The sequence below is a fragment of the Cavia porcellus genome, unplaced genomic scaffold, assembly GCF_034190915.1.
Source record: "Cavia porcellus strain 051 isolate PalLab524CR breed Dunkin Hartley unplaced genomic scaffold, mCavPor4.1 scaffold_10, whole genome shotgun sequence".
NCBI lineage: Eukaryota > Metazoa > Chordata > Mammalia > Rodentia > Caviidae > Cavia > Cavia porcellus.
Genome location: NW_026947493.1, coordinates 75,336,256 through 75,356,378, shown reverse-complemented (window position 1 = coordinate 75,356,378; position 20,123 = coordinate 75,336,256).

Here is a 20,123-nt window from a genome sequence, read left to right as displayed (position 1 = left end):
GAAAGTATCAACCATTACAAGTAAATACTTATATCCTTGAGGTCCAGGCTTCCCTATTTCTGTAAAGTCTACCTCCCAGTGTTCTGCTGGCATAGTCCCAGGATAACGAGTGGTTTCTATATGTTGCTGTTGTTTTGGGTTCACTAATTGGCACTGAGGGCATCTGAGGCTCACAGACTGGGTGAGCTTTGATAATTGAGGGATAAAGAAACATTCTCAAAAAAGGGCAGCTAGTTTTGATTCTACTAGGTTGGTGGATTGATGGGCTTGTCAGATAAGTTCGCAGCCCAATGCCTCAGGGAGGAGGATTCAGTTGTCTGAAAGTTGGTACCAGCCTCCAGGGACATTAGGCTTTTCTTGAAGCTGTGCAGCTAGATGCAAGTCTCTTTAAGTATAGACAGGTCCTGACAGAGTAGGGGGAACCAGCAGTAGAGTTGGGACTGTCTCAGTCCCTACTGATTTTGTGGTTGCCTTTTGGGCGGTGGCGTCTGCCAAATTATTTTTGTATAATAAGGTTACCTCCTGCCCAATGGGCTATACAGTGGATAATAGCCACTCTCCTTGGCATCCAGATGGCAGCCAACAAGGTCAAAATTTGGGGAGCATTTTTAATCTTTTGACCCAAGAAATCAATAAGCACCATTCTTGATAAACGGTCCCATGAACATGGGCAGTAACAAATGCATACTTTGACAACTTGAGGCCTCAGTGAGGGCAATGATTTCAGCCCGTTGGGCCAATGTTTCTGGCTCCAGTATTGATTCTCATAGAATTAAATTCTGTGGTAACAGCAGCTCCCACGACCCGCTTACCTTGATAGATGTCACTGCTTCCATAAGATAAATAAAAAGGAACTCTGATAGTGGCTCATCTGTCAAGTCTGGTCCCCAATACAGTCATGGAGGGGCATCAGCAGGCAGCACAGTAGCAGGGTTTGAAGTTGCAGTTTCCTTGAAACTGATGGTAGTCAGATCTAGAAATAATGCCTGATAATGCATGACTTGGGAGTTGGGCGGCCATCGGTCTGGTGGAGCCTTGATGAGAGTCTCCAGCAAAAAGGAAGGGACAATGAAGAGTTTCTGTCCAAAAGTCAATTTTTAAAGGCTTAAATGTAAAAATGTAAAAATGTTCCCCAAATTTTGAACTTGTTGGCTGCCATCTGGATGGCACTGCTTCCATAAGAGAAATACAAAGGAACTCTCGCAGATGTCCGCAGCACATGCAAGAACTTGTATTTTATCTCTATAATCACCAATCACATTAGGCACAATGGTTATTTTTTTTTAATTAAGATTGGCTTTTTCCAGTACAAGATGAATTGTTTCTTTTTCTCTGTTTTTTTTCCCAGCAATTAAAATCTCAACTCTGTCTTTATAATCCATAACATTCCTGGAAATTCCCCTCCCCATAAACTCACAGTATTGCAAATTATGCTGTTGGGCTCTTTGCTCTTGATTTGCAACATAAAGCTGGCTAAGAGACTCCAACAGTAGCCATGCCACAGAAAGTATTTTTTTCTTTTATATTTTTACTTTAAGACAAAACCACTTCTTTTTTTTTTTTTTTTTTTAATTTTTATTTAAGGAGAAAAGAAAAGAAAGAAAAAAAAAACAGTGAAGGGGTTCAAGTTATACAGGTTTACAGAATAAAAAAATGCGCAGTAGGAAATCACTAGTTAATGGATTACATATTGCCATCTTAGAAATAATTGTTCAAGTCACAAAATTAAAGCTTGTAGAGTGGACATTCCAACAATGATACTGCAAACAGTTCTGTTCAATGATCCAATAAAACTCTGTGATATCATTTTCTATCTTATACTTTTAAATATACATGCAGTTATATAGTTTAGAGCACTTTCTTTTCCTCTCTTTTGTACAGTGACTATTACACATTTTGGGTTTCATTGCTCCCACGGTTCTTATTGCTTTTTTGGAAGAGAGTAAAACCAAATGTGACATAACAGAACAGAATCGGTCAAGTCAAAAGGGTGGACATAATAGATAATATAAAAAACATAATACAAGGTGATCAACAATGGTTACCATAATGCCTCCCGCTATTTCTAATAGAATTGCCTATATCATTAGTTGTAATACAATTGAACAAAACCGTAAAGAATAAAACCGACAAAACCAAAACATTGGAGATATTGTAGGTCTTCAAAAGTAGATAAAAGTCAACGAGAATGGGCATTATAATGAATCTCATTATCTTCTCAGCTGATGCCTAAACTTTCGAACCTGATACTATCCAGCAAAACAGAATATAGGAACCTCAGTCAAAAACAAGATGGTGAGAGTAATACAGGGCTTCAAATCGAGATAATAGAAAGTCAAAGTGGGTTACTATATTATATCCTGCTATATTTTTCCCTGTAATTAAATGGATAAAAATAAAAAAGTAAATAATGGAGTGGAGATTGAGAAAAAAAGAGGGCATAACAGCGAAACAGGGCAGATCAAAACATAACCATTTAAGCCGAATAGTGTTTCACCACCAGCTAATCCTGACCCAAAAATGGTTACCATATTGACTCCCTCCCTGAAGTCCTTGAGTACAACTTCATATACTGTAGCATTAAGTATATCAAAACAATGTAAATCCATTTAAGAGAATGACAGCATTATAGAGTATTTAGAATCGACTAACAGAAAATGAACAATGGTCTCTGTATAATCTCCTTGTCTTTAAAAGGTTTTTTCTTATACTATCTTACATAACAAAATCCAATAAGCTACAACCTGTTTAGACCATTGGAGACAGAAGAACAAAAGCTAGATGAGACTTCAAAACAAGATGGTACTAAATCAGCATTACCTATCAAGACGTCATTTTCTCCAAAAAAAGCTGTTCCTATCATCCAATCTTCTCTGTCTCATTTCTGTTGAGCTCTTTTTCTGTCAGTAGCTGTCAGTTTGTCTTCTTCGTTTTGTTCTCTGCTCTATTCGTTGTGGCCTCCCCGCCCCTATTTCTGGGTTCTTTGTATTTTTCTTTTTTTAGAATATCCTGCAATACTTTCTGTAGGGTTGAATTGGTGGTTGCAAATTCCCCCAGTTCCTCTTTATCTTGGAAGCACCTCGTTTTTCCATCAATTTCCAGGGACAGTTGTGCAGGATATCTCAATCTTGGCTGTAGATTATTATCTTTCAAAGCTTGAATTATTTCTCCCCATGCTCTTCGTGATTTGATGGTTTGTGAAGAGAAATCTGCTGTAATTTTGATGGGTCTTCCCTTGTAAGTGATCTGTTTCTTGTCTCTTACAGCTTTTAATATTCTGTTCTTGTATTGAATTTCTGGAATTTTTATTATTATATGTCTGGGTGTTTCTCTGTTAGGGTTGTAGGTAGCTGGGGTCCTGTATGCCTCATACATTTGAGTATCTTTACCTTTTGCTAAATTAGGAAAATTCTCCTGGATTATTTCTGTGAGTAGCTTTTGTAGTTCACTTGTTTGTGTCCCTACTTCTTCTTTTATGTTCTTAATCCTTAAGTTATGGCTCCTCTTATCATCTTCTTGTCTTTGTATTATTGCTGTGTGTTTCTTTGTTATTTTTAAGAAGTTTTTCATTTCATTCTCCCATGTTTCAAGTCTGCCCTCCAATTCAGATAGTCTGTCCTTAGTTTCTTTCAAGCTGTTATGCCAGTCTTGGGTAGACTTCTTAATTTCTTGATAGTCCCTTTGCACCTGCTTCACATACTCCATGCTTTCTCTGTTTTCTCCATCAAGCAATTCTCCCCTCTTTTTCTGTTCTTCCACTCCACCATCTGCTTTTTCCTGGGTGGTGCTTAGCATTTCTCTAACTATTCTGCATACTTCTAGCTTCAGGTCATTGATAACTTCATTCCTGAATTGGTCTATGAGGCTCTCTAAATGGCGCTTAATGTATATTGGTACAGTGTCCACTATTGCCTGATTCTCAGGATTGGGGGTCGAGGAGCCTTTTTTGTTGCTTCCCTTCCCCATATTTTCTGTTCCTTATGAAATGTAATCTTACACAGGAGGCCCGGCTTCCCTGCCTGTCAGCTACAGCTTGATCGAATTGCGCTGGCTAGTTGTTCCAGCTCACTGCTGCGCCCCAGGGAGTTGCGGAGGAGGCAGCCTACGCGGAAGTCGGTCGCTCCTCCGGGCCACCGTCAGGCTCTGGGATCTGGGCTAGGCCAGCCTAGGGGGTCCGCGAGCAGCGTCCCTCCGGCCAGGCACCTTTCACCAATCCCGTCCGAGAGGGAACCGTGCAGCTGCAGTTGCCGCCGCGCCCTGCTCTTACAGGACTGCCCGCACCCAGAAAATCCTCCGCTGGAGTCAGACTGCGGTAGGGAGTCAGTTCCTCGCTCACCTCGCCTCCAGTCAGCCTTCCTTCCTGTCCGTCGCGTTTCCGACTCCGTTCCTGAGCTCGGCGGTCGCGTCTCTCCTTGCTGAGCGGCTGTGGAGGTAGCCGGCCGCCGCGCGGCGGGAAATCCAAACCGCAGTTTCCAATGGCGCGGAGTCGAGCCTCCACACCGAGATTTTTCTGTTCCTATTTTAGCGCCAGGACTGTATTCCAAGTTGGATTCTCTCAGCCCAGTTTGTTCCTGAGTCAGCAGAGCATATCTCTACTGGTTCGTATCTCCTTAGTCCGCATCATTCCTGGCCTCTGAGCCGAGCCTTTAGAGAGCGTTCAGTAGTTGCTGTTGTCTGTCCGCCATGTTCTCCAGAGTCCCCACTTCTTTTACTTATTACCAGTCAATTACCTTTTTTCTCTTGCTTTTTAGACAACATTAAAACCTTTAACAAAATCCTTGAAGTGACCTTTTAGTAGTCTAAAACATATTTAATCATTTTATGTCTTTTTACCACATTAAAATGCTATTTTAAAAAATACTGTAACCTTTTTAACAGGCTCAATTACAGTATGAACTGGTTTTTACTTGATAAAGTTGATATGATGTTTAAAAGCCATAAATATAAATATATATATATATATATATATATATATATATATGCACATATATTCACATTTTAACCAGAAAGAAATAATACTTTTAAAAGGCATGCCAAGGTTGCAAGTAACTAATTGAGAACTAAAACATTAAACAAGGCACCAAAAAAAAGACAAGACCAACATTAAAGATACAAACAAAGATTATTTTGTGCACAGTTTGGTGAGCTAAAGGAAATATTTTTCATTATGAACCTTGAATCAGGAGCCACGTGGATCCTGCAATAGAAATGGGCAATGAGCCCCTAAGTTAGTAATGAATCCAACAAGTTCAAATGGGCAAAAACAAAACAAAACAAACAAACAAACAACAACAACAGCAAAAAAAAAAAAAAAAAAAAAAAAAAAGTTAGTAACAGACTTAAACAGGCAGGGACAATTCCAAAGTACAAAAACACTGAACATAAATACACACAGGAAAAAGGCCCCAAAGTTACAGACAGGCCAAAGTTCCAAATGAGCCAAAACCACACACATGGGCCAAAGCCCCAAACGGGCTGAAAACCCACCCCAAATGAGCCGAAGCCACACACATGGGCCAAAGCCCCAAACAGGCCAAAGCTACACACATGGGCTGAAGCCTCATATGGGCTGAAGAACCGCACACATGGCTGAAGCCCCAAATAGGCCGAAAACCCACCCAAAATGGGCTGAAGCCACACACATGGGCTGAATCCCCAAATGGGCCAAAGCCACACAAGTGGGCCAGAGCCACACATGTGGGCCAGAGCCACACATTAAAAGCAGGCAATAGCCCCAGATTCTGGTGCAGAAAAAGCCCTAGGTCATCTGCAGTCATTGCATGCATCCAATTACCAATGGGCAAAAACACCCACATGGGCCGAAGCCCAAAGTTACGAATGGGCCCCAAAAGCCCTAAAATACAAAAGGGGGGAAAAGGTCCCCAGAAGTTGTCTCATTTATCTGCTGTAACAAATTTGTGCACTCAGATTACAAACAGACAAAAAACAAATAAATAAATAAATACTTACAGATGTTAAGCTGATTGATTGGTGAAGAAAATTATTTGAGGGTGGGTCCCCCATTAATCCCGGATGAGCACCCAAATCATGTAATACACAAAGGAGCCCCCAAGCTCGAGTTCAAAAAATGAGGCAAAAAAAAATTTTTAAAAAGCAGTGCTGATTTATCCTGGGCTACAGTTTTTATCCTGGGCCCAGTGACACAGTGCAGTTGGAGATTGCAAAAGCTGTGTGTCGTTTCTTTACACTTACCGCCCTTATGTACACATCACAGCTCACAAAGTAAGGGGTTATGGGCATGGATCAGGAAATGAGAAAATCCTTGATCACTAAGGAATGATGAAGACCTTTGTTTCCCTTTGGCAGAGGACAGAGAAGTCAAGCAGGAATTTACAATTCTTTACAGAGGAGAGCATTGATTAACTTATTAGTTAGGTCACCCAGAGGAAAAGAAATATGCATATAGAACAGTAGGCCACATTGCAGGTATTTCGGTATAATACAAATATAATGAAGCTCTTTTGCTAGTGTACAACAGATAGGACATTACCTGGCAGTGGGAGGCGGGACCTGGAGATGTTTACCTTGAGGTCACTTTCCCACACCTATGCAACTTACCTGTGGCCCCAAAAGAGTCCTCATCAGCTACTCTCACATCAGCAATGCCACCTTTAAGTATCACCCCAGTCAAAAACTATATGTATGCCCCCGACACCCCATTTCTGGTAGAGAAAGCCAGACTCTCAGTGGTCATGGGATTTCTCTCTGCGTTCTTAGAATAAAGGCCATTTTTACTTTATGTTCCCTCTTTTTCTGTGCTGAAAATCCTATCAAATAATGTTACTGGAAGCCGAGTTATTAGATATATTATAGGCAGTGAGACAGGGTTAGGTCCTCAAAGGAGCCAGTGCAGATATCTTACAAATATGGGGGAGACAGAGGTCTCCTACTGTGGGCTAGGCCACAAGACAAAGGATCAAACAAATGCATCTACATCCTGGGTACTGATATTCTAATTAGTTCCCTATCACCTTGGAGTCATTAGCCCATGCCCTTAAGGAAAAGGTCACAACTCTAAGAATGCCTGCTTCCTATGTGACTTGCTTTCCCATTTGTCCCCAATTTAATCAATTTTACCTGAACTACTAATCTTATTGGCTAACTATAGGTATGCCCCACCTTATGCCCATCTGCTTTGCGAGTTCCCAAGGTCCCCACCCCGAACCCCGCACCTTGAACATCATGGTTTTACTCTATAAAAGTCCCTGGAAAAGACAAAGTCCTGGGCAACCCACTGGGTCCCCTTCAGTCTCTCTCTCAGACAGAAGCTTTGTTTCTCTCAGTAAGCATATTCTACTCTTCACCTCCATTGTTCCTAAAATTCATTCTTCAGTTTTAGAGACCACAAACTCATGTACATAGTAGGTCAGGGGTTTCACTCCCCTATATCAATGAGAGCTAAAGGAGCAAAGCAAGAACGGTAATATATAAAAATCTGATATTTGACTATTAAGGAGAATTTTTAAAAATTTGGGTTTTGTTTAAAATTCTAAATTTACAGCATCAGTCACAGAGGTAATTGCAGAGGACACATTCTCAGGATGGATATAAAAGAAATCATTAGGAAACCTCCAGTTGTGTGCTTTCTTGGATATGGTTGGAATAGTATACCTAACCCATTCTGACTAACAATATTTCATTTCATCCAGAAAGCTTACTGTTATACACTAACAAAAGAGCTTTGTTATGTTTGTGTTATGTTTGCCAATGCCCAAGTTATATGACCAAATTACCTGTAGGGCCATCATACTGTTCTGTATGCACCATGTTCCTGGGTGACCTATTGATATGTTAACCATTGCTGCCCTCTGCAAAGGACAGCTGTTATCTAAAATTAAGTGCTAAAATTAGTTGACAAAGGATTATAAATTCCTACGAGACCTCTCTGTCCTCTGCAAAGGGAAACAAAGATCTTCCTCATTCCTTAGTGAATCAAGGATTTTCTCATTTCCTGATCCATGCCCATAAGCCATTCACTTTGTAAATGCTCTTTCTAAAAAGTCTGTGAAAATTTGAAGTGAGTTACACAGTTTTGTGAACTCCAACTGCACTGTGTCCCTGGTACCTGGTACCTGGTACCTGTCTTGCCCCATTTTTGGGCGCCAAGTTGGAGGGCTCGTTTTTTGGGCTACAAGACTTACCTGAAGTCCACTTAACTTTTAAAACTATGTGTATGCATATATGTTTGTATATATATATATATATATATATATATATATATATATATATGTTGGTATACATAGACTCAAGTATACCAATATAAGTGTTCATTAGGATATACACAGTGGTTTTAGAGATCATAGTTTTCTTCTTTTAAACTCTAATAGCACACAGTAAAGAATCAACAAATGGTTAGTGAAGCATTCTTGAATACATCATTAAACAAATGCTTCACACATGATATGAGCTGCAAAGTATGTATTCTCATTTCTAAAATATTTATTTTTATATATTATCAATCCTCATATGCAGGGATACTTTCTATTTTTAGAACAAGAAATTAAATTCTATAAAGTGGTACAATTTAAAATTCATCTTTACAACTCATCTCTTCTTACTTTGGCATTTGAAATGTATGTAAAATAACTTAAATGTTAAGATTATAATACAGAATCTAAAACTAGATTTTCAAAAAAGCATTTTTTCTGATAATCATTTTTTCTTTTCCTCAGTTTTTAATTGAGATGTGAAATATTCTTATTTTAAAAATTTTTAAATGCTTCTATGTTCAGAATGAACATGGTTTACATCAATTTATGAAATGTATTCACATTTACTTATTGAGCATAAACACTTTTTGATAGTTGTTTCACTTTGCGAAGCAGTTTTGTACAGACACAAAGCACATCCGCTACACTTGATGATCACAGATCTAACAAAGCATCTGAAAGCCATGGCAGGATACCATTTATTTGGTACCATATATATGAATGTTTAAGACCAGATAATATTGCATGAACTTCTAATGTTCCAATTTCTAACGTGTGAATTTTACATAAGTGTCAAGCATAGCTGACTACATATTGCTCAGAATAAGATAATGAAACAGTGAAAATCAAACCAAAATCTAGTAGTTTATATTGAGCAGAAAAACCACGTAAAGCATCTTATATTTTTCAAAGCTGTCATGTGAATCAATCCACACATCAACAGTTAAAATTTTGTTGTCAACGGATTCAGTATAAGTTAAAGTATTAATTTCATGTCATGGACATGTAACAATATTGCCTTGAATATTATCTCTCTACTGGTTATGTGCTGTACCTAATAAGGGGAAAAGGAAAAAAAAAATGTCCTCCCTTATATTTCTTTCCCAATGCAAATATCTTTTAAAAGTAAAATTAACATTGCTTAATTGTTGATGAGTGTCTGACCTTGTTTCCATTGCAAAACAGAAATCTTTGGACATTGGATAATGGAAGAAGCCCTTATACTCTTGTATTAGTAAATTTCCCACTTAATGTCCTTTCTACTGACCCTAAGTGATATAGGAAAATGAAACTCCCCAACTACTAGATGTCTGGTATGCGTCTGCATTCTCTAAAACTGAAGAATGAAATTTAGGAACCACAGATATTAGGAGCAGAATATGTTTGAGAGAAAGAAAGTTTTTGCCTGAGAGAGAGAGGCAGAAAGGGATCACGGTGGGTTGTCAGTTTCCATTTTTCTAGATTTTTATAGAGCAAAACCACAAGGTGAAGTGAGTCCAAAATGGGAACTCGCAAGGTGGTTATAAGATGACACAGAACTATGTCAACCAGTAGGATTCAGTGCTCAGGTACAACTGATTAAATCCTAACAAATGGGACACGCTTCCAGGGCAGTGACTAGTGACTCCTGGCTTCCTCAGAGTGATAGAGACCTATTTAGAATATCAATCCTTAGGATGTGCCTGTACTTGTTTGATCTTTTGTCTTGAGGTCTGACCCCCATGGGAAGGTGTCTGTCTTCCCCACAGTTACAAGGTATCTGGGCTTCTGCACTGGCTAACCCTGTCTCACTGCCTATGCTATTTCTATCTCACTCAGCTGCCTGTAACAGAAGGAGCCAAAATCTGCAGCTAATACCCCTACAAGCAGGTTGCTTGTGATGCAGTCCTTCCTGGTGGTAAAGAGTGCAGAGACACGCAGTGTCCCTCAGGGCTCCTTCTTAGCAATCTCAACATCTGAACTCAACTGGCAAGAGATTTTATTTTGGGAAACTTCCTACATTGTTCTCATCATTCTTGAGGCATTTCAAAGCAGGCACAGCTGTAAAATTGTTTTATCTCTCCTCCTTTTCCCCCAATAAAGATTAGCTGAGGTCCAGGGAGCATTAGCAGCCTGATAAAGCTTTGAGTGCTTCTCCACTGAACCTGGAATGAGTCCAAATATGTCCCACTCTGTCGCATCAAACTTAAAATATCACAGAAGGCTCAAGTGCTACAAAAACCTTTAATCGCTCTCAGGACTGAAGTACCCATTCCTCGGGCTGCTGGGAGCATCCTCTCCAAGCTAAGTGTCTGTGAAGAAATTACCCTGGGCTTTGGAGAGCAGCCTCCTGAGATCCTGTCTTGCAAAGCTGAGCGTTCAAGGAAGCACTGCTGCCTTGGGGTGAGAGGTCTGTGGTGCAGAGGAACTGCGATGGGCCGAGTACTATCACTTCCACTCCGGACAGCTCTGAAGGGCCCTTCAGCTGCAGGGAGATTTATGAAGGTGTTCACTGTGGTCCAGGCTGTGTCCTCTCCCCAGGGCTGCCTTTCTCTCTGTCACTCATGCAGTTCCTGGAAGCAAGGACATTGTGGCATGCAGATCTCTAAGGCGGTCTTTTTTCTGAGATCCACAATACAACACTTTTAATTCATAGCCGTGTTATTTTTTGACTAGACCCTAAAATTCCTAAAAATATTTTACCACACTAGGAGTTCAGGACGTAAAATGATAGTGGAAAAAATGAAAATTTTTGCAGATGGTATTTTCATAGGACCCAAGTGCATGCTTATTTCTCTGGTTAACCTGTAATTTTTTACCACAAAATCTAATGTAAAAAAAAAAAAAAATACGACTAAGACTTTCACTACACTTGTGTATATTAAGCATGGATGCTCTAAAAAATTAATAAACCCTTGGCTAGGTGTGTGTGTGCTTGTGCACCCATGTGCACACACACTTCAGTGTGCAAATAGGATTTTCCAACTGGAATAAACACTTACTGCTTTTCATTTTTTTTTTTTTTTTTTTAATTTTGAAACAAGGTCTTGCTAAGTTGCCCAGCCTGGGATGAGACTTGTACCACCATGTCTGATTAGGTGAAATCATCATACTGGCTGCTGCTTTATGATGTTCTTCACTCTGAAGGAATTTCGTATTTCGTCCTATCTTCATTCTGCCTTAGCTTCCTCATCAATACCAATATCCCCTGATTGACTACGGAGCCAATTTTAAAACCAGTTTCTCTGTAGTGTTTAGATAATTTATTTTTGCCTGTATTTTTATTGAACTGTCTGTAATTTTATTTTCTAAGCTATTCCAAAGTAATTTGTATTTGTTGTCATTTAATTCTAATGTCTTGAGTCTTATATGCAATATAATTTAATCAGTTTTAAAGCTAGTTAAAACAAACAAAATCATCAAATTCAATCTTGTCCAATCAATGATCTCTGATATAAAGTAGCATTGTTAGATTTTTATTCTGACTTCACTAAAAATAAAAAAGCTCTTATTCACTTATAATTATGCTATAATTCTGTTATAAAAAAGAGTGCTTACTTATAATATGCTATATTCTAAAAGTAAGCTTTCTTTTCCTTTCATATTTTGTATTCTGATTCTCAAATGGCATATAACTTGTTAAATACATCTTCAATTTAGACTAGTCAATAATTTATAGTATATATTTCTGCATGTTCATTACTTGTATAAATTTAAATGAATGAAATCATCATAGGTATTTCATAAAAGATATTTTTACTACTAAAATTTCATTTGTCCATATGCTGATCTATGTCATACTTTGAAAATTAGGAAGTAAAGACAAAGAAAAGATATAAACATGTTAAATAAAAGTAACATTGCATTTAACATTTATCTACTTGTCTTTCTTATCATTGTGTTTATGAATTTATTATATTTGATATAAATACCATTTAAAATCATTTACATTTTCTTATAAAATTACATTCTCAATATTTTATTTTATATATAAATTTCTAATTATACATAAATATATAATATTTATATATAAGTATCTATACTTATATATAGACTCATGAAATGGCTAGGGGATATATTACTTAGTGTTCACAGACTGCATATAATAATCTTGTCAAATATGCCATTGCAAATACTGATATTTTATAAATTTAATCTGTTAAAATATGTAATTCTTCTGTGCAACTCTTAACATATTCTAAAATCTTGTGAGCTAAACAAATTTACATGTCCTTTTTTTCCTTTTAAAGCTGCAAAGCAAATATGAGATTTTATGAACTTTTCCTATTTGATCACCTTGTCTTATTTTCTTCACATTATTAAACTTACAGTATTTATGAGAGAAAATAAAACCTGAAATTTCAACTAGAATAACAAACCAGCATTCCTTATGCTTGTGAATAATTAAAATTAATCTTTATTTAGATTATGTATCTTTATTTTTATTTCAACATTACAAAAATGAAATTTAATTACTGTGGAAATATTGTGGTTGAAATATAAGAATGACTTACTAAAATTGCATATCAAACTGAAATGAAAACCAAGTTTGTTAGTCATTTCTTCCCTTATCTTGTCTCCCAAGATCTCATTTTTTCATGTGTGCACTTTAGGAATACTTGTTAGGTTATGGTTTGTGTCTAGGTGTCTCCACAAAACCCTATGCAGTCATGCATGCTGGCTTCCAGTATTTGTGACTGATTCACTGGGATCAGTCCAAAACTGGATTATGAGTATGCGTGCTACCTCCATCCTAGGTAAGTGGGAGCAATATAAGGTATAAGCAGAAGGAGTCTTCTCGCCATGTTCTTCCTCCTTTCTGCTCTTGTTGTATGTGTTTTCCAGCCACCATGAACAGTTGCTACCCTGCCTTGGATCCAGCACATTATGGATGGAAACTTCCACAGACTGTTAGCTAAATAAACATTTGCTTCCTTTATTTTGGACATCAGGTGTTTTGTCTCAGCGATAAGAGAAAAGTAACCCAGACAATGTTATTTATACAACATTTATAAATAATGAAATTTTATGTGCAGTTGATTGTATTTATGTGCAGTTCATTGTATACAAAAAACAATTGTATTTTGTTTCAAACACAGAGCATTAAACAGGGAGGAACATTTGGCCCTGTGTGGTGGTGCTTACCTGTAATCCTAGTGTGGGGGAAGCTGGTGCATGAAGATCAATCCCTGCAAGTTTTAGGCCAGACTACGCTATATTTGAGTTCAGGGCCAGTAGGAATTATAAAGGCCCTGCCTCAATAAATAAATAAATCCATGTATACATACACAATTGGGGACATAAAAAGATAGAGAATGAGCTGAAAGAAGTAAACTGGTAGATTATATTAACCTGTTAGAAATTGTAACTGTTAGACTTAATTATGTCAACTTGACTGGATTAGGAAATGCCTAAGGATTATTAAAGCCTACTTCTTGGTGCATAGATTGAGCCATGGATATGTAATCCTGACAGCTGTACACAGTTCCAACCTTCTTCACTGGCACTGTTCCTCCTTGCTCTGTGTCCAGGCCACCATGAACTAAGCAGCTTTGCTTAGTGATGCACTTTTGCCATGGTATTTTTTCCTTTGAGACTGCTGACCCAGAACTGAACCCTCTGAGACCAGAAGCCAAATTAAAACACTCCTCCTTAAAGTTGTGTGTGCCTGGTACTATGTTCCAGGGACAGGAAACTGGACTGATGCAGATTTTCCCAATAGACTTGTATATATAAGTATATTAAGTAAATCACATTTAGGTATTAAGATCAGCTGATATTATTCAACAGCCTGTAAAATTTCATGTAAAAGTGATATGTGACAGTTGCTTTTATTTGAAGAAACAATGTGAACATCAGGCATTTAGATCACTGAGGTAAAACATCAGACCCTACCATGACCCTAGAGAGTAGAAAACAGGGAGAAATTCCATAACACTACCTCACTTATGACTATTAACAGATTTCCTATTTATGCAGTTTAGAAAGAAGTATGTGTTATATTATCTTAAACAAATAAAAAGTAAATATATTTGCTCAGTATAAAAGAAATAAACTAGAAATTATGTAGTATCTTCAGTCACTTCCTAATTTAGCCTGTTATATGTATAAATGTGCTAATATTGAAACACTGGATAATTCTTCCTGTCAGAAATTGACTACATTAATGTGGATTGGATTAAGAACTAGTTAAAATACCTGTTTGTGTTTTAAACACAAAGTTTTTAGAAGTTATGTATTTTCAGCCTTTATTTTGTGGCATTACTGTGTTTCAAAGTTTTCCCTTTTCTTAATGGTAACATCAAGAAAATACACTAGTATGATCAAAATATGCATGTAACAAAAAGAATCAAAACAAACAAAAAAACCTGCGCATCAGAGAGTCCTCTGATGATGAGAAGAGCCGAGTTCCTATCAGGAAGGCTGAGTGACAAGCTTCTCCACGAAATCGAACAGCACACATCTTATCCCTGAGGAGACAGAAAGTGATGTTCGAAGTAAGGTCCAGAGCTCCCCTGTAGTGGACCACAGCCACTCTCAGTGACAACAAGGTCTTGAGCGCCTCTACTGATAACAGTGAAATTTATATCAGGAAATAAGCTTGACAGCTCCTCCAGGAGAACCCTGGGAACAGAACCAACACCACCTCTCCTTCCTCTACAGTTTCCCTTTTATGTTGTTGGTAATGCTCCTCAAGAGGACCCTCACACCCAGAACCATGCTGATTCAATTCAGCTGAGTGTTACAAGTGTACCACCAGTTGTCAATCCACCATAAGCACGAATCTCCATTCTTAACTAATTCTGTGAGGCTTATATTTACATGAAAGAGGGAAGGAAACCTTCAAAGATTCTTAATTATTCACTTAGTCACCTGTCTTTCTGGTTAATTGAAAGGATGTTGATTAAAACTGGCTATAGTTATTTCCTGAACATTTTAAAATTAATTTTACTGGAATGTTTTTGGTATGCATAATGATCACATTTATCATAGGGAATTATTTTAAATGAATATTATTCATACTGAATTCAAAATTGAAACTGACATCCTAAGAGCATTACAAATTGCCCACGATTAATCCATTGGATCAGAAGTATCAAATTAGCTTATGAATTTTTTTCCTATATTTTTCTAGCATCCTCTTAGTCTCCTGGCTCTCCTTTCACTTATAATTGATGTTGTGCTTAATAACATAGGTAAGAGAATGAAATAAAAACCAAATTCCTCAAAAATGCCTGATATTAGAAACAAGTAGATGAATCCTTAGTACCCTATCTTTCCAACACTTAGTAATTTCAATTAATCATTGAAAGGAAGTGGTCAGATAGAAAAAAATCCAAATCTTATACAAAACTATGCTAACATTAGACATACTTCCAATTTTTACTGATGATGCTTATACATTAGTATCAAAGAATACACTTTCTAGGTGGGCGATCTATCTGCTTAGAGTTCCCTGCCTCTGAAAACTGTCAGTCACAGGAATGGGGGAAAGCACCCCGTTTGAAGCATCGGGTCTGCCACACTTTTCCTGTTGTCATAACAGAAGTGAACATGGTCTGAAAAAAAGAATGGGCATGCGTACCTTGGTTCCTTAAATTCAAGAGTGCAGGATGGAGGTTTGTTCTGAGTGTTTTTTAAAACCATGGTTATTTAAATGTCACATTGTCATTTTTCATTATGGGAAACTTTCAGATCTAAGAAAGATATTAAAAGATGCTTCAATATCAGCCCACAGGATAAATCAGCTGAATGATCTGTGTTCCAAAGTCAAGGTCATGTTCTCTTACTCCATCTCCAGCATTGTGGAGGTCAGAACACATTTTTTATTAGCTTGGTACAATTCTAATGAAATGAATTTTCTTTATTAAAGTGTCTCAAATTTATTTCTTGGGAAAAACAAATCTGGAATAAGATATATTCAATGCATAACATTTTCACCAGCTTTAACTTAATATTGGCTGTGCTATGGGAAATTAATAATTTTGAATTGGAATGAAACTCTTTATATTTGAGAACACCAAAGCTAATATATTTCATGAAAATATATAGAAGCAACTTGGGCAATGGAAATCTATTACACATTCTACAAATTAGGTTGAATACCTACTTCTGAAAAGTGGTATAAATTGCGATATTTTCAGTTTTATTTATCTATAGAAAGGGTGCACTCATCCAGCTTCATTCATAGAAAGTAGTGAAACTTGGTTTTAGGTTGCAGCTTGCTAAATTTTCAGTTGAATTTCATTTTGTGAAAATAATGTATTAAATTATCATATATTGTTTTAAAGTTTTTACTTTCTTCATGACAAATGATGATTAAATATTTCTGTGCTTGTTCCATGAAACATACTGGAGATGATGTTTACTGCACAGATGGATCTAGGGTTAGACTGGTGGATGAGGTAATGATCAGATGATTAGCCCTCATCATTTTACCTCTTTTCAAAGTTGCCTGCTCATTTTCTTTTATTTCTGTATTTTGATTTAGTTGACGGATAAGTTTTAAAAGATGTATTAACCTCATGAACTTTGTGTTTATGTTTCTACTATGTAGAAGTTTAAAAGTTAAATTTAATGATTCATTTATTATTTTATTCTTACACTTGGAATGTACAGCTTTCCTTGGAAAGAATTATAACCTAAATTAATTTTTATTTTAAAAATTCTCCTACTTAAGTCATTAACTTACCTCATGTGACATAATTGGGTTAATCAAATTTCTATAATTTAATTAATTAATTTATTTGTTTAAAGACAGTCTTACTGTGTAGTTCAGGGTGGCCTTGAACTCATTTCATAGCCCAGTCTGACTTTGAACTTGCTGAGATTCTCCTGCCTCAGCCTCTGGATAGCTGGTGTTGCAGGCAGCTGAGTTAGTTAAAAATATTATAGGCAGTCAGAGAGGGCAGAGCCCTCAAAGGAGATAGAGAATAAGTTTAGATAACTTGCAGCCTTGGAAGAGACAATCATCTCCTGCTGTGGGCCAAATCTCAAGACTAAAGGCAAAGCAAATACCCCCACATCCTAAGGATCCACAGTCCAAACAGTTCTCTATCACCCCGAGGAAGCCAGGAGTCACCACCCCACCCCTATTATAGGAAGAGCCACTGCTAAGGATGCCTGCTTACTAAATGACTTGCTCCCCCATTTGCTCCTAATTTAATCAATTTTACCTGAGCAATTAATCTTGTTGATTGACCACAGTTCTGTCCCTCCTTATCCCCACCTTGCAAATTCCCATTTTTTCCCTCATCATTGACTCATCTAATCTCATGATTTTACTCAATAAAAATCACTAGAAAAGACAGTTTTGGCAACCCACTCAGGACACCTTCTGTCCCTCTTTCTCTCAATAAATATATTCTGCTCTTAACCTCCATTGTTGTTAAAATTCATCCTTTGATTTTAGAGAACACAAACTTGCACCAGACATAGTAGGCTGAGAGTTTTAATTGCCTATATCACTGGGATTAAAGCCAAGTGTTGTGCTAAAAGGCAAAGTTAAAAAGATTGTTACTGTTGTACACTAGCAAAAAGAGCTTTGTCATCCTATGCTATGTTTATCACCCTAGTAACCAGGTAACTCCCTTCGTTAACACAGTTGTTTTCTGCAGCCGGCTGCCATGGAGCGTCGACCACATTGTTATAAATTACCTGAAGGGCCACCATACTGTTCTGTATGTGTTGTCACCCTAGTAACCTGTTTGCTGTGTCAACCTTTGTTCCCTTTGTGAGAGACAAATGATGCTGTATCAAACTTTGTTCCCTTTGTGAGAGACAAATGTTCCTGGAATTAGCAGACTAAGGGCTGTAAATTCCCATAAGGAAGGAAAGGGCTAACCATGGACTGTGAAACACCTCTGACCTCAAGCAAAGGGAAACAAAAGTCTTCTTCTTTCCTGTTCTTCATCACTATGTACTTGCAGTTTATGTGCTATGGTTAATGGGCTACAAAAATCTGTCGAAATTCTAACCCAGTTACACAGCTTTGCACACTCCATCTGTACTGTGTCGCTGGTGCCAGCTTAAATAAAATCACTCTTTTTTTCTTTTTAAAAGATGTCTTGCCCCTTTTTGGGACAATATCATGGGGGTCGTTTTTTGGGGAACAATAGCAAACACCACCATCTCCAGCTAGTCAAGTTTTTTTTTTTTTTCTTTTTCTTTCTTTTTTTTTTAATTTTAAATAGGGTAAAATTGAATACAACAGAATAGAACAAAACAGAACATAAGAAAGCAACGTAAGAGACGTAAATTGATAGGATTTCTAGCAGGGTTAAGGAGAGAGAATATAAAGTAAAAATGGCCTTTATTCTAAGGACACAGACTCCATGACTGCTGGGGCCTGGCTTTCTCTGCTGCACACATAGTATGGGGCATATATATAGTTTTTGACTGGGTGGTGCCTAGAGATGGCATTGCTGATGCACTGATTGGAACTCTTTTAGAACCGGGGTTAAGTTGCCTAGGGGCAGGGAGAGTGACCTCAAGGTAAACGTCCCTTCCTTCTGCCTCCCACTGCTGTAGTGTCCTATCTAAGGTAAAATCCTCTCATAAATTTCAATGTAAGACAGAGATCTTCAGTATCTATCATATTGTCTGTTTTCTTCCAAATAGGTGACCATATCTTCACATACACAGAATTCATATAAAACAGCATAGTATAGAACTGATCTGAGCAAGATGAGCAAGGCATTTTAAGTCTTCAAGATCAGACAACAGTGAAGTCAACAATGGCTGTCATAGAAGCACTAATCAGTCCATTCCTAAGACTATTTTGTAGTAGTGCTTTAATTAATTTATATAAATAAATCTCCAACAGTTCACAAATTTGACTTACCATTTTACTTACACATATATCTTTTGGAAATTTGTAGTTATCAGAGGAATTTCTTCTTCATTCCTTTGTGCTAAATTCTTTTATTTTATATTGCAGTTATAAAAGTTTTGGAATGGGAATCCCAAAGCATAGATGACAAATGGAATTTTAAATAGTTTACTTTTAAACTTATGGAAATATTTTTGCAAATGAAAAATAAATATTACCTTAATTGATTTTTCTGACCTCTTAGTTTGAATTTTCTCTTTGAGAATTTTGAAAAGTGAAATTAATCTTTCTCAGGAGAGAGTCAAGTGCACTAACAAACCAGCTTCCTGAGCTATCTATCCAGGGGCAAAGGACACAGCCACTTCCCCAGGGTGACTGACAGCAATCACATTCCATTAAATGTCTTATTTGGGATAGTAATGATGGGCTTAATCAATGCCTCATACAGAATCTATAATCTCTTGAATTATAATGCAAATTAGCTGATCCTTCAGAATGCATTTACACAGCTGGGACCTAAGGAGTCCTTTGTTCTGCACCTGGAGCATGCTCACACATCACATTTCATGAGACTCTGCTGTAGCTTCCAGGCCATTTTATTAAAAGCAAAAGGTCTCCAGCTAACTTCTGCATTGTTGAAGCCAAAATAGTCTGATTCTAATAGTATGATAATAATTTTCCTATATACACTGCACTCATTATGCATATAAAAGTTAGTGCAACTTTTTTTTTCTTAACTTACATAACCAGTTTTCTTGTTTTTAGAGGAATCTGCTCTTGGAAATTACAGGTCATCTGGAATAGGAGCATGGTGACCTTGTCAGCAGCACATGTCACAGCTGTGGAGCACAGAGGAGCTGCAGGTTACAGACCTTCACGGTGGACGTGTGAATACCTGTAGAGTCTGTGCAAGAGAAATATGGTCAGAACTTGCTCCACCGGTGACAGCAAACAACCTCCTGTAGAGGTTTTCATCTTTATCTCTCAGTAAATTTGATCTATGTCCTCTCCTATATTCCTTCCCAGTATTTCTACTGCTGATCCTGACACATACATTTCTCCTGCATGAATCATTGATGAGT